General features: G+C 39.4%; 1 protein-coding gene across 21 annotated transcripts in view; it reads right to left on the bottom strand.

The window, feature by feature from the left end:
• FHIT (fragile histidine triad diadenosine triphosphatase) overlaps positions 1-14,142 on the bottom strand; it is a 1,458,892-nt gene that overhangs the window by 1,371,113 nt on the left and 73,637 nt on the right. The window contains exon 3 of one of the 21 annotated variants that reach the window (XM_060307532.2): positions 12,436-12,505. The exons of the other annotated variants lie outside the window; for them this stretch is intronic. The gene's annotated coding sequence lies outside the window, so the exon portion shown is untranslated. The remainder of the gene's footprint in view (positions 1-12,435; positions 12,506-14,142) is intronic. 21 annotated transcript variants of the gene reach the window in all.

Genomic DNA, 14,142 nt, shown 5'->3' with positions numbered 1-14,142 from the left:
GCCAATTAAAGAACTGTAGTAGCTGTCAATGCTGGTTTAACATTTCAACAAAGCAAACCAGCCAATTTAAACCCACCAGCATCAGCCATCCTGTTAATTGACTAAATGATTATTCCTCTCCTAGTTAAGAGTCCACCTGACACACTTGAAATTCTTCTTCTTTGTTGGGAACCATCTGGAGGCTGTGCCAGACCTCAACTTGGCAAAACTACTTTGGTTTTCAGGTTCACTGGAAAGGTGTCTCCCTTTGTTCTCAGAGGGGCTCCTGAATGAAAGCCAAGTTCTACTCTCACATTCTGATTGCCTTCTCTCAAAGAGTTTTTTTCTTGCTTTCTCCTATGAGAAGGAAGAAACTGGTCATAGCACATTTGTTAGACCTGTATGTAAATGGATTTAGCAAGGTGTGACAAGCTGGACATGCATCATAATCTGTCATAGTCAAGGTGGAGTATAAATGGTCTAGCAGTAAATTCTATCCCGTACTTTTGGAGTGTCCAACATATGAGCCACAGGCCTCTGGAGATCAAATCCAACTAGCCCTAAACAACAAAAATATATTCATGACCGAAACACTTGCAAGAAAAACAAAAAAAAATGTGCTTCAATGGAAAACTATGCATTGTCTAGATTATAAAGGAGACCTCCTCCCAACTATCAGGTTATCAGATTGTGATTCTCTGAGATCTATTTTACAACTCTGTAAATTATAGATAATTGACAGTAATTCAATGTAATTCTTGTCTATAACTGTCTTGCAAATTCTGTCATGTCCATTGGAGGTTCAGGTGACACCACTCCCACCCTAGAAACCACTTATGCCTCCATTTGTAACATTCACTTCAGTATTCCTGATCTATAAATGTGTTCTTCGGCTTCTTTTGGGACTGGTTATAATATCTGACTAGTTTTCTTACTCTGAATCAAATATAATCTTTAATAAATATTCATTTTATATCAATATGAGAGTCATGATCTCATTTTTTTTTTTTTTAGAATTATCCTTTAATTTCTGTATTGATCTTGGACTAGAGACATACAATGTAGAATCTTAAGCTGTATGACTATGCCATGCTCCTTCCTCTCTCAGCCTATGCACATGCCATTCCTCTGCCGGGAGTGTTCCTCCCTCATCCCCACTCTAGCCTCTGTACCTAGTTAATTCCTCATCTTCCTTCAGATTTTGGCTCACTCATTACTCCCATAAACAAGCTTTCCCTGACCATCCCTCCTCTCCAGACAGGTTCAAACCTCCCTGTTACCTGCTCTCATTGCATCATGTACCTCTTCTTGATAGCACTTAACACCATCGACCTTTATCTATATGATTTTTCTAATATCTGTTTTTCTCACTAGAATAAATGTTCCCTGATGGCAGGGACCATATCTGGTTTTGCACACCACTGTACCCCCAGTTCCAGCCAGATGTCTGGCACACACAGGGCTTAAATATATGTAGATAATGTAAACAGAAAATTTTTGCATGCATCAATGAAGCAACAGATCCAGGGATCAGTGAATGCAGTGGGCTATGAAGACTCCTGTTACAAATCAGAATAGATCTAGACCAAAGTCAACCAAGGAGAAGGAAAAGGAGAGACTTTACTGAGATATAAGTGCCAGTGATTTGGAAAACCATGGAGATAACCTATTAAGATAGTCCAATGGTACTCCTTCAGAGTTTAGAAGGGACCTAGATCAAATTAAAACCTTTCTGATATTCCTCTCCCCTCCTCCAGAGAGTTCTAAAATCCAAGAAAACCTGGGAATTCCTAGGTATTTTGAACCAGAACAAAGGTAAAGAATTAAAAAGGGACTAGCTTGAGTCCTTTATGGAACAGGAGCAGCAGGGTATACAGCAATGGTTCTCAAAGTGTGGTCCCTATACTTCCAATATCTTTGGGAAATTCTAAGGCTTCACCTCAAACCTACTAAATCAGGAATCCTGGAAAAGGAGCCAAGCGCTACAAGTGAATATGATGCATGTCAAAGTTAGAAAACCACTGGCACAGAATAAAGATAAGTCCCAGAGTCACCCAGTCTCTTCTCTACATAGCTATGAGACCCTGGGCAAGTGACTTAAAGTCTCTAAGCCTGGGCTTCCCTGGTGGCGCAGTGGTTAAGAGTCCGCCTACCAACGCAGGGGACACGGGTTCGAGCCCTGGCCTGGGTGGATCCCACATGCTGTGGAGCAGCTAAGCCCGTGCGCCACAACTACTGAGCCTGCGCTCTAGAGTCCGTGAGCCACAGCTGCTGGGCCCGCGTACCACAGCTGCTGAAGCCCGCGCACCTGGGGCCCGTGCTCTGCAACAAGGGAAGCCAGGACAATGAGAAGTCCGTGCACTGCAGCGAAGAGTAGCCCCTGCTCGCCGCAACTAGAGAAAGCCTGCGCACAGCAACCAAGACCCAACACAGCCAAAAATAAAAACAAATAAATAAATAAGTTTATTTAAAAGAAAAAAAAAGTCTCTAAGCCTGAGTGTACTCAGCAGGATAATAATAACGAAACACGGGACTTCCCTGGTGGTACAGTGGTAAAGAATCTGCCTTATAATGCAGGGGATGCGGCTTCCATCCCTGGTCAGGGAGCTAAGATCCCACATGCCGCAGGGCAACTAAACCTGTGCGCCACCACTACTGAGCTCGCGCACCTCAACTAGAGCCCATGTGCCACAAACTACAGAGCCCACATGTCTTGGAGCCTCTGTGCCACAACTAGAGACAGAAAATCCACACACGGCAACAAAAGATCCCGCATGCCTCAACGAAGATCCCGCATGCGGCAACTAAGACCCAACGCAGCCAAAAATAAATAAAATAAATAAATAATAAATAACTCTCTAAAAATATATGTAATAATAATAATAAAACCGATATCACAGGATTGTCATGAGAATTTTTTAAAGTAATATTTATAAACTGCCTAGCAAAGTGACTGACAAAATATGAATACTAATTAAATAATAGCTGCTAGCGTTTATTCTCATTAATTTCATCATCATCATGTCCAGATTCTTAAGGCCTAGAAACCCAGAGTAGGAAAAAAGCTGTGTAGTCATTTGGCCTGGTACAATCAACAGAACTTACACTGGGATCTTAGAGATGGGGCAGGAAGGATTCAAAACTGGGCACCACCATTTTTTTGGTCAGTGGTATATGATAAAATATACAACTCAGATGGGTACAGTGCTTAAGAGGTCACACAGCCACAACAACACAGCACTATCTGATTTTCAGAAAAAACCTGAGAGCTGTTATTTCATTCAGACAAGTTAGTGGACTTACCCAAGGTCACACACTGCTGGTCCTTCCAAGTTATCTGCAGGTTTAGAACTTGAAACCAGGTATCTTGATTCCAAATTAAGTGCTTTTTTCCTCTACTCCTCACTGCCTACTCTTCTGTCTTTTCTTGTATCGCTTTCCCAAGGAAACAGACACTCACCAGACACATTGTAGAATAAAATAAGCCTGACATTCTCTAGAGAGTTTCTTGGACCCTGGCATATGGTTCTTCCGATTGTCTTTACTTATAAACCCCACATTTAAAGGAGCAGTCCAATATATACACTACCAAATGTAAAATCGATAGATAGTGGGAAGCAGCCACATAGCACGTGGAGATCAGCTCAGTGCTTTGTGACCACCTAGAGGGGTGGGATAGGGAGGGTGGGAGGGAGACGCAAGAGGGAGGGAATATGGGGATATATGTATATGTATATGTATAGATGATTCACTTTGTTATAAAGCAGAAACTAACACAACATTGTAAAGCAATTATACTCCAATAAAGATGTTAAATTTTTTTTTAATTTTAAAAAATTAAAAAAAACTGAATTCAAGGAAAAAAATAATAAAAAAATAAAGGAGCAGTCCATATTTTTAAACTCCTTAGCAGCAATAATTGGTCCCCTCTGCTGTATGTTTTATTTTTAATACACTTATTTCATGCTGAACTCAAATCTGACACCAGCTTTTTAAAAGCTGAATTTTTCAAATATACACCTGTATTACAGAAAGCTATGAAGCATCTTCTCTGCTCTTAAAATATGGTCACTTTCACAAACGCTATCTATTCATTCTGGCAATGATTATTCATAAGGCACCTCCCCTTGCCTGGCACTGTGTGGGGAGGCACTGGGCAGACAGAGATGAATTTTCAAGGCAGATGTGCTGCTTACCATCCCGAGAGAGTGGAGGAATCAGACAATAATCCAACAAGTAAAGGATAAGAGCCCCAGATTGTGGTAAGTAACCAATGCAAAGGAGCAACAGCCAAATGATAAAGAAGTGGTCACCTATATCCCTGTGAGGACTGGAGAAGCCCAGGAAAGCAACTCCATACAGGATGGTCAGAAAAAGCCGCTCATCAGAAAAAAACACACTAAAGCATATCTTGACACAGAAAGCCTAATATGGAAATCCAATACATGGAAATATGAGCTGAGAGAATGGATGAGGTAGGAGTGGCTTATCTGCTTTAACATGAGGATTCAATCTAGGGGTTTTCTTGAGCAGTCTCCTAATGTGAATATAATTTATATTCCTACCCTTATTAAATATACTTTACATTTATTTAACATAAACATAAAAGTTGGATGTTTACAAAAATTCAATTCATAATAAAATTAAACAGCTACTGCCCAAAACCTGCATGTATAGAAACTAAAAGAAGTAAGGTATCATGAGGTAGAAAGGAACAGAGGGGAGAAATAGAAGTTATTCAATGCTTTTTAAGTGTGGAGCGTCACGTTTCAACATAATTTATTTAGTCCATAAAATAATTCTGAGTTTAGGTACCATCACATTTTACAAAGGAAAAAACCTGACTTCAGTGAGCTAAGCTTATTTGCCAAAGATCTCTCAACAAATAAATGACAGAACAGAAAATCTGATAAAACATAACATGAACATAAAAATCTGACATATATCCAGCAACTGTATTGTGTCCATTTGGCAAAGCCAGGGTCAGCAAACTAGGGCTCAAGGGTCAAATTTGGCAGTGGCTTCTTGGTACAGCCATGAATTAAGAATGTGTTCACATTTTTAAATGATTGAAAAAAATTCAAAAGAAGAATAATATATCATGACATGTGAAAGTTGTGTAAAATTCAAATTAAGTGCCCATAAATTAAATTTCATTGGAACACAGTCACACTAGCTATTGTCTTGACTACTTCCACTCTATAAGGTGGGGTTGAGCAGTTGATAGAATCTGTAGGGTCCCAAATCCTAAAATATTAACTATCTGGCCCTTTATTGAAGAAGTTTGCAAACCCCTGAAGTAGAAAAGAATCCACAGAAATAAAAGTAACAAACACACTTGGAAATGTTACTTTAAGTATGAGTACAAAAACATAAGCAAAGAATGACTGTAAAATGCCTCTAAAAGAATTTAACCTAATGGTAGTTGTCTGAAGCACAATACACATTCCCAGTTTCACCTGGAGGTTTCATTTTTCCAGCCCTCTCTGCCAGTGAGGCAGTGGTTAAGTCAATCTCATCACAGGGATTTGTCACATCTCAACTTGAGCAGCTGCCTTCCAACTCACATTCTCAGAAAGGAAGCAACACAATGTGTCCACTCCATATTCCTTGGCTCAACTTGGTTCTTTAACAATATGGGTTTAGTTCCAGGCATGGTTTCAAACAGTTTTTGTTGATTTCCAACTATATTGTCTTCTCTAAATATTTTCTGGTTCAAGTGCATATGCTCAATTATGAAAATGAATTCTTGTAAATAGCCCAATCTGGGTAGGTAGTCAATTCACACCATGAAGTTCAATTTTTACAGTACAGGGGAAAATATTACTTTTCCTTTTCATTCTTCAGGCTACAAGGTCGAAGGCTAGAAGCCACATGCTATAAAATGTCTCCAGTTTTTCAAATATTTTGTGCCAATACCTTATGTTGATCTCTATACCTTCTTTGTCATTTACTTGTGTATGGTAATCCCTAAATATTGGGTCGTTAAGTACCAAGTCAATACTTAGGGCATACAGCTTAAGTCAAAGATGGCCTTCATCTTGTAGGAGAAAAAAATGTTGCACTTCAATAGAAAACTATGCATCATCTATAAGGTATGCATCATACCCTTCCCAGCTGTTGGATTCTAGCCTGTTCACAATCTTTGAGCTATTTTGCACCACTTTGTAAGTTGTAGGTAACTGATAGATATGTAAATTTTGTTGACAGTTAACGTTTTAATTTACTTCCACCCTACTGTGGAAAAACTAGTTTTGTACTGATTTGCACTTCATCTCAACATTGGTTTACTCTACATACATCTGTGCTATTATGACTTTTCTTTCAAGCTAGTTATAATATCTGCCCAGTTCCCTCATATAAGTAAAATAAGATCTTCAGCACGTGCTCATTTTCATATCTATATGAGAATCATGAGTTTACCTTTCTCTGAAAACTATTTTTTAACAACCTAAAAGATTGGTATGAATTCAGATTTATTTCAAATTCTATTTTTAAAAACTTTAAATTCTGAGTGATATTCACCTTGAATGTGAATTTAGTTGTAATATTAAATTAGTTAAAACCATACAGAAAAGTGAAATGTGATGAGAAATAAGTTTTTTTTGTCCCTTTCTAATGCTTCTGAATTGATGCAAAATGAAAATTATGTAGAGGGGCAATAAACAGGCAATAAATAAAAATTTTTTTAAAGAAAAGTTATTCTGACACTTCTTAAAACATTAAGGGAGACTTTATTCAGGACTATTGCAGTAGGGAGAGAAATCAGGCTGAACTCCAAATACAGCAAAGACAGCTGGGGATTTATAGCCAAGGAGCAGAATCAGGGGGTCAGTGTGTGGAAGGAAAATCAGTAATAGGAAACATTGACAATAGAGAGATTCTTAAAAAAAAAAAAAAAGAGTAGGGAGATTCTTGCTGAAGTGGCTTAAGAGGATTCATGCTTAAGACAGGCCAAGCGGGCTTTCCTGGTGGCGCAGTGGTTGAGAGTCTGCCTGCCGATGCAGGGGACACAGGTTCGTGCCCCGGTCCGGGAAGATCCCACATGCTGCGAAGCAGCTGGGCCCCTGAGCCATGGCCACTGAGCTTGCGCGTCCAGAGCCTGTGCTCCGCAAAGGGAGAGGCCACAACAGTGAGAGGCCCGTGTACAGCAAAAAAACAAAAACAAAAAAGACAGGCCAAGGACCTAGATATCAAGGGTGGGAGATAAGAAGCATCAACAGATATCACTTAGCAGGATTCTTGCTAAAACTGGGCTAGGGAGGCCAAAGACAGGATGAGAGCCAAGATCGAGAAGGCAGCTCAGAGGAGCCTAGCTAAAGTCTGGTCAAGGAGAGAGTCTTTGTCACAAGCAAATTTATAAGAGGACAAACAATTAAACAACTCTTGCCCTCAGGGAATTTACAATCTAATGAAAGAGATAAATAAGTCACCCGACTTGCCCAAACTACCTTGGTTTTAATTTGAAATTACATTTTATTCCCAGAAAAATCCACATGTAAATAATCTCTTCAAAGAAAAATATTACATAAGTTAAAAACTGGTTCAATCTCTATAATCTTAGTTTAGAGACTAAAGTAATAATTTGACAGTATGCCAACTAAAGTGCATCATATACCTAAACCAAGGATTTGATAAAATATACTGACACAGAAACAAAGCATACACTATTTACCCTACTTTTCACATAGGCAAAAGATATCACTACTGGCCTGCCAAATTCACCACCCCAGCCTAAAGAACAGGGTGACTATAGCTATTTGTGAAATGCAAACAACACTGTTTCTATGAAATCAAACAACACTACTCACTTTATTTATACAAAATGGCAACAGAGTTCTACAAGTCTTGTTTCTCAAAGTGTGGTCTGGCCCCCTGCAACCTGGGAGCCTGTTAGGAATGCAGAATCTCCGGCCTCAACTGCTGATCAGAATCTGCACTGTAACAAGATCCCCAGATAATTTTTACGTACATTAAAGTTTGAGAAACACCAATCCAGAACTGTGGGATAACATAACTACCCCTAAAATTGCCACTGGTAGCACATTCCCTCAATTATGTCTTTTTATACAAGCGGTTTCTTTTGATACAAAGGGAAAGTGAGAAAAAGATTTTATTGTGACCCAGGTAGCCTGCATTTTTAGGCTGGGAGTGGAAAAGTTTCATGTTTATTATTTGGTCTTGTGAGTAAAATCCAAGTCATGAGGAAAAGGGAGAGGGTGCAAAAACAGGAAGATTATGGATCCACTGAATTTTACCAATGAAAGATTGAAAACAATCTAAATTACACATATGTATGTACTCAATACAGTAATGGTTAAGTAAATTATGACACAAGAGAACATAATGAAGGCATTAAAAAGAACAAGATTGTTCTTCACAATAATCTAAGATAGGCAATATGCTAAGGTAATCTTGACTTCAAAAATCCAAGGGAAAATAATGCAAGGGCAGCACAGCATATACAGTGACTTATCATTCATGTAAGGAAAAATACCTAAGTGTGCACATACATAGAACATTACTGGAAAAGCATAAGAAGAGCACAATGTTTGCTGAAGCATGAGGGACAGAGCTGAAGCATGAGGGACAGAAGTGGAGGGAGACGGACTTTCCACTGTGTACCTCCTAACACCTTTTGAATTATGTGACTATATTATCCAATTTAAAAAACTTTTTAATCTGAGCAACGAAGAATTCCTTAAAGAAGATACAGTCCAATTCCAAAGGGAACAGAGGAATCCCTTCTTAATTTTCCCGGACAAATGGTCATCTGACTGTGTCCAAACACTTTCGAGGACAGTTTCTGGGCTGAGAAATGTCCAGAATTCATTCTGACACTGAGCTGAAGTCCTAGAATGCTGCCCCACCGCCCCACCTCCCAACCCCGAACCCCCCCCACCCCCACCCTGTGCTGATGCTAGTGCTTTCTCTGCAACACAGAGTAAGCTTCTTCCTCTGCCAGCCTTTGCAACATTTGCAGAAGTTATTGTAGTTTTCCTTAGTCAGAGGTCACAAACAAAAGCTGGCAGGGCAGGCAGGCAATGTAAATGAGTAAGGCAGGCCTAGGCAAGACAAAACAGCCAGTGCACCCCTTCATGTGGACACAAGAAACACAATGGGAGTGAGCACCATGGCCAGGAGACTGAGAGAGGCAGCAACTATTCCTCTCCAAGGAAAATAATGCCATGGAGGAAAGAGGGCCTGATGTTGCCATATCTTCTTAGGATTTTAGAAACCAATAAATTTATTTTAAATACCTCAACTTTTAAATATTGACAACTAAACTAATTTTTTAGAACACTGCAGACCAAACAAAATATACGTGCAGCTCGTGGCCTGTAGGCCACCAGTTTACAATGCATCCTGTCATCTCTCCTCCAGCTACCACGAGAACTTCTCTTTTTGTTATATTCTGGTTGGATTTCCCGGAAAGAAAAACAAACAAAAAAAATAGTCTCTTTTCAAAAAACTCAATCAGTTGTATTTTGATTTGGTTTGACAATTTACTAATCCAGCTAGATAATTTGCTAGTAATTGTACTTGCCTAAGGACTAAAAACAACCACAGTTTGTGTATGTGCGTGTGTGTGTGTGTGTGTGTCTCTCTCTATGTGTGTGTTGTTGTTCTAAAGACCTTTGATATTTATCATTGTCTTTGGTGGCAGGAACTGAGAGGTATCTCCCATGGACATTATTTCACAGTTGAATATATGTGTACATAGCTCATTATACTGCTGGGATTTATTTGCAAAACATGATTTTCATTTTCCAACAGGCTTTCAGTGGAAGAAAGTTTCATAGAGAAAAATGCAAATTTCCTACCACTCTACCCTGTGAAAACCTAAAGAGACTATTAGGCTATAAAGAAGGAAATTGAGAGATAAATTTAACACTAAAAAGTGACTCTTTTAGCAGGAGGTTTGGGCACCCAGCCAGGTTAGGAAGAAGTAGCTTTATACACACATCATAACAGTAGCCTAATCTCCAATCTTCACTACTTCTCGCTTAAGACCAGTAACCAAGTCATCACAGCCAGTGTGTCCCTTCTAAATTGTCATCTGCTTATTGTCACCGTGCTCTCGACTCTAACTATAAAACTGTTTTATTTAAACAAACAGCAATGGAAAAAGGACCCCTGCAGTTGAGTCCTGACCTGCACCGCTTGAGAACCTATGTGGGGAACCCCACGACACTTGTGTAAAGTTGATGGAGGTGGGGGTCGGTCCCACTGCTAAAGGCTGGATGTAGATGAGTGGCTAAAAGAAACTGCAACTGCTAAAGAAGGTACCAACGTACATCTTCCCCCAACGATTCATGGACTCAGTATTGCATCTATTTATGCCTTCTACTCTGCTTTAAGTGACATAAAAACAGATTAGGAAACTCCAGATCTCGTTGTACATACGAAATATGCTTACATTGATTATGGCCTAACTCTAAAGGAAATACAACAACTAACCATTCTTACAGAGTCTCAAAAGCAAGAACCACCAGGATAAAACAATTACATTGCAATTCTGAGGAAGAAGGCATTTAATTATAGATATAATTTATGTAAGTAAATATAACTATCTTAAATTTCTACACAAATAGGCATGTCATTAAATATAAAGCATCAGGAAAGATTTCAAAACCTGTACGATCCATGTACATTGGTGAATGTGATCTATACAGAGTTTGCTCTAGGGGGGAAAAAAACCTCAAGATTCTACCTTTGTAGCCCAATGTTGGGCTATACTTCCAAATAAAAACACTTTATTTAGCATGCGTTTTCTGTAGAAAGTGGATTTTTCACATGATATAGCCATGCCACACTTTGTTTTCAGTTGTTAAGACACTGGTATATCTTTCAATCTTTTCCACTTATTAATTTCAGGAAGTTATTTGCACATATTTCTCAGGATATGTTGGTATTTTAAACATCTTATAAATGTTGTAGCTATATAAATTAAGTGGGCAATTAGAATGTCACCATGCAATTCTATGCACCTACTTACAAAGGGATGCTTGAGAGGGTCCCATTATCCAAAGTGGCCTATGTATCAGTCTTTCTCAAGCATTAGAGGTGGATGTCAGGCAGCTGGGTTCCAGTCCTGTATAATCCAGTCCTGTATAATCTTTCAAAAACTGTATAATCTTTCAAAAACGGCAAAAGCACATCTTCCTATGTTTGCATTTCCTCTTTTGTTAAATGAAGACTAGCAGACCTGGATCTTAACAGGCTGCTGTGAAACCCACAAGAAAGAATGAGAAAACAATAAAGCACATGACAAAGGTAAGATTACCTACTGTTATTGTGGGAGGAAGACAAAAAAAAAACAAAGCACTAAAGCATATAAAAAGCCTTGTAGTCTATTACACAAAGCACATTTTAAAAAAGCAAACAAAATAATTAAAAGTAGTACAGGCAACTTAAACATATATTCTCTCTTGGAAAAAAGTGTTACATGGGTAAAGTATATTCCTAAGCCAGCACAAACTCTACTGAAACTTCTCTCTGTCCATCTCTGCCACTCATCATCCTCCATCCAGATAGCGGCTTGACCCTTCCATCAAAGTCATCAAACAGCTCTAGGTAATCTTTCATTAAATAATGAACACATAATAGGTACTATCAACTCGGCTTGATCTTACAACATAGGTAACTGATTAATCTACATTCCCAAACTAATGTGTTTTTGACATCCCTTGGAAGTGCAAAGACAAAGCAGTAAGGTCTCTTTTCACCTTTGTATAAGTCAATTAGAGTTGACAAATACCAGTATCTCAGCGTGTTCAACAAAGTGACTGGCAGGTGATAAATGTTTACATAAGTGACAGATGTACAGAATGAAAAGGTTGACCTAAGTTTTAGATTTCCTTAAATCTTGGGGCATCCATGGCCAAGGACTCAAACTCCTACCTGAACAGCCAACTCCAGAGTTTGAGCCACTGAGGTCCGTGGAAATAAAAACAAGAAGTGTGGTTGCACTCGTCAAATAACAAATCAGCAACTCATGCCCTACTGATGGTAGGTCAGTGCTGCAATCATCTTACTCCAAAGATAACATAAAGATTTACACAGATGTCAAGACTAGACGTCGTTCTGCTGCCAGGGAGCTTACTCTGTGAGTCGTACAAAGAAATCAACACCTCAGTAAATACAGCTTTCTGGAAAATATCAATACCTCTTCTTTTCATTAAAACATTTTTTAATGGATCTTTCACTGCAACAACTTATTCTTAGAGGCCATGTATCCTGAAATTATTCTACTTTTTGAGAACCACCATGAAAGCGTCATATTTTGTAAAACATTTTTGTCCAGTCCACTTAAGAATCTGTAATATCTAGACCTGAAACTTGATTTCACAGCTTATTCCAACTAGATGTCTTCTTTAGCTTTCAAGGTATCATCTAATGAGTTATATTCTCACTGACTGAGCAATATATTCAAATAGTCAAAGAAAGACTGACCATGCGCTGATGAAGCTTAATCTTCAGGGCTCCTACTGCACAGACCGCAGGAGTGCTGGAGGTCAGTGGTCTAGGTGGGAGGAGATACCAAGAAGCATTTCTATGTAAGCATTTCTAGTAAAGATAACATGACAGAAAGGGACCCAAATCATCTAACTGAATCACGGAAACAAACACCTTTGTATCTAATTTTGTGTTCATAATTTGTTATTCTTTTTCTTAAAGATAACTCTACAAATTACATAAGTGTCTGACTCCACAAACCCTGAATCTGCCCTAATACAGAGGAAGGCATGTAAAACTACTTCTCTATCTTGTCCTGTCCATTGTTCAAGTATTCAATCTATAAAGAAAATCCTGTTCTTTAAAAATAAAAAATAAAGGTAAGGGGATAGAGAAAAGCTATTTTAAATGTACATCTTTAGATTGGCTCAAGATGGTGGAGTAGAAGGACATGCTCTCACTCCCTCTTTTGAAAACACAGGAATCACAGCAGTTAAAAGGAGAGGCCGCAATGAGATGGTAGGAGGGGTGCTATCACAATAAAATCAAATCCCATAACTGCTGGGTGGGTGACTCACAAACTGGAGAACACTTATACCACAGAAGTCCACCCACTGGAGTGAAGGTTCTGAGCCACATATCAGTCTTCCCAACCTGGGGTTCTGGCAACGGGAGGAGGAATTCCTAGAGAATCGGACTTTGAAGGCTAGTGGAATTTGATTGCAGGACTTCAGCAGGACTGGGGAAAACAGAGACTCCACTCTTGGAGGGCACACACAAAGCAGTGTGCGCATCGGGACCCAGGGGAAGGAGCAGTGACACCATAGGAGGCTGAACCAGACCTCCTGCAGAGGTGGAGGGCAGCTGTGGCTCACAAAGGGACAAGGACACTGGCAGCAGAAGTTCTGGGAAGTACTCCTTGGTGTGATCCCTCCCAGGGTCCACGATTAGCCCCAAGAAAGAGCCCAGGGACAGTTCCAGTATTGGGTCGCCTCAGGCCAAACAACCAACAGGGAGGGAACACAGCCCCACCCATCAGCAGACAAGAAGATTAAAGTTTTCTTGAGCTCTGCCCACCAGAGCAACAGCCAGCTCTACCCACCACCAGTCCCTCCCATCAGGAAACTTGCACAAGCCTCTTAGATAGCCTCATCCACCAGAGGGCAGACAGCAGAAGCAAGAAGAACTACAATCCTGCAGCCTGTGGAACAAAAACTACATTCACAGAAAGATAGACAAGATGAAAAGGCACAGGACTATGTACTAGATGAAGGAACAAGATAAAACCCCAGAAAAACATCTAAATAAAATGGAGATAGGCAATCTTCCAGAAAAAGAATTCAGAATAATGAGAGTGAAGATGATCCAGGACCTCGAAAAAGAATGGAGGCAAAGATCGAGAAGATGCAAGAAATATTTAACAAATATCTAGAAGAATTAAAGAACAAACAAACAGATATGAACAATACAATAACTGAAATGAAAACTACACTAAAAGAAATCAATAGCAAAATAACTGAGGCAGAAGAATGGATAAGTGACCTGGAACACAGAATGGTGGAATTCACTGCTACAGAACAGAATAAAGAAAAAAGAATGAAAAGAAATGAAGACAGCCTAAGAGACCTCTGGGACAACATTAAATGCAGCAACATTTGCATTATAGGGATCCCAGAAAGAGAAGAGAGAGAGAAAGGACCAGGG

The sequence above is a fragment of the Globicephala melas genome, chromosome 11, assembly GCF_963455315.2.
Source record: "Globicephala melas chromosome 11, mGloMel1.2, whole genome shotgun sequence".
Classification (NCBI taxonomy): domain Eukaryota; kingdom Metazoa; phylum Chordata; class Mammalia; order Artiodactyla; family Delphinidae; genus Globicephala; species Globicephala melas.
The sequence above is the reverse complement of the archived record's forward strand: the minus strand, read 5'-3'. Positions and strand labels throughout refer to the sequence as shown.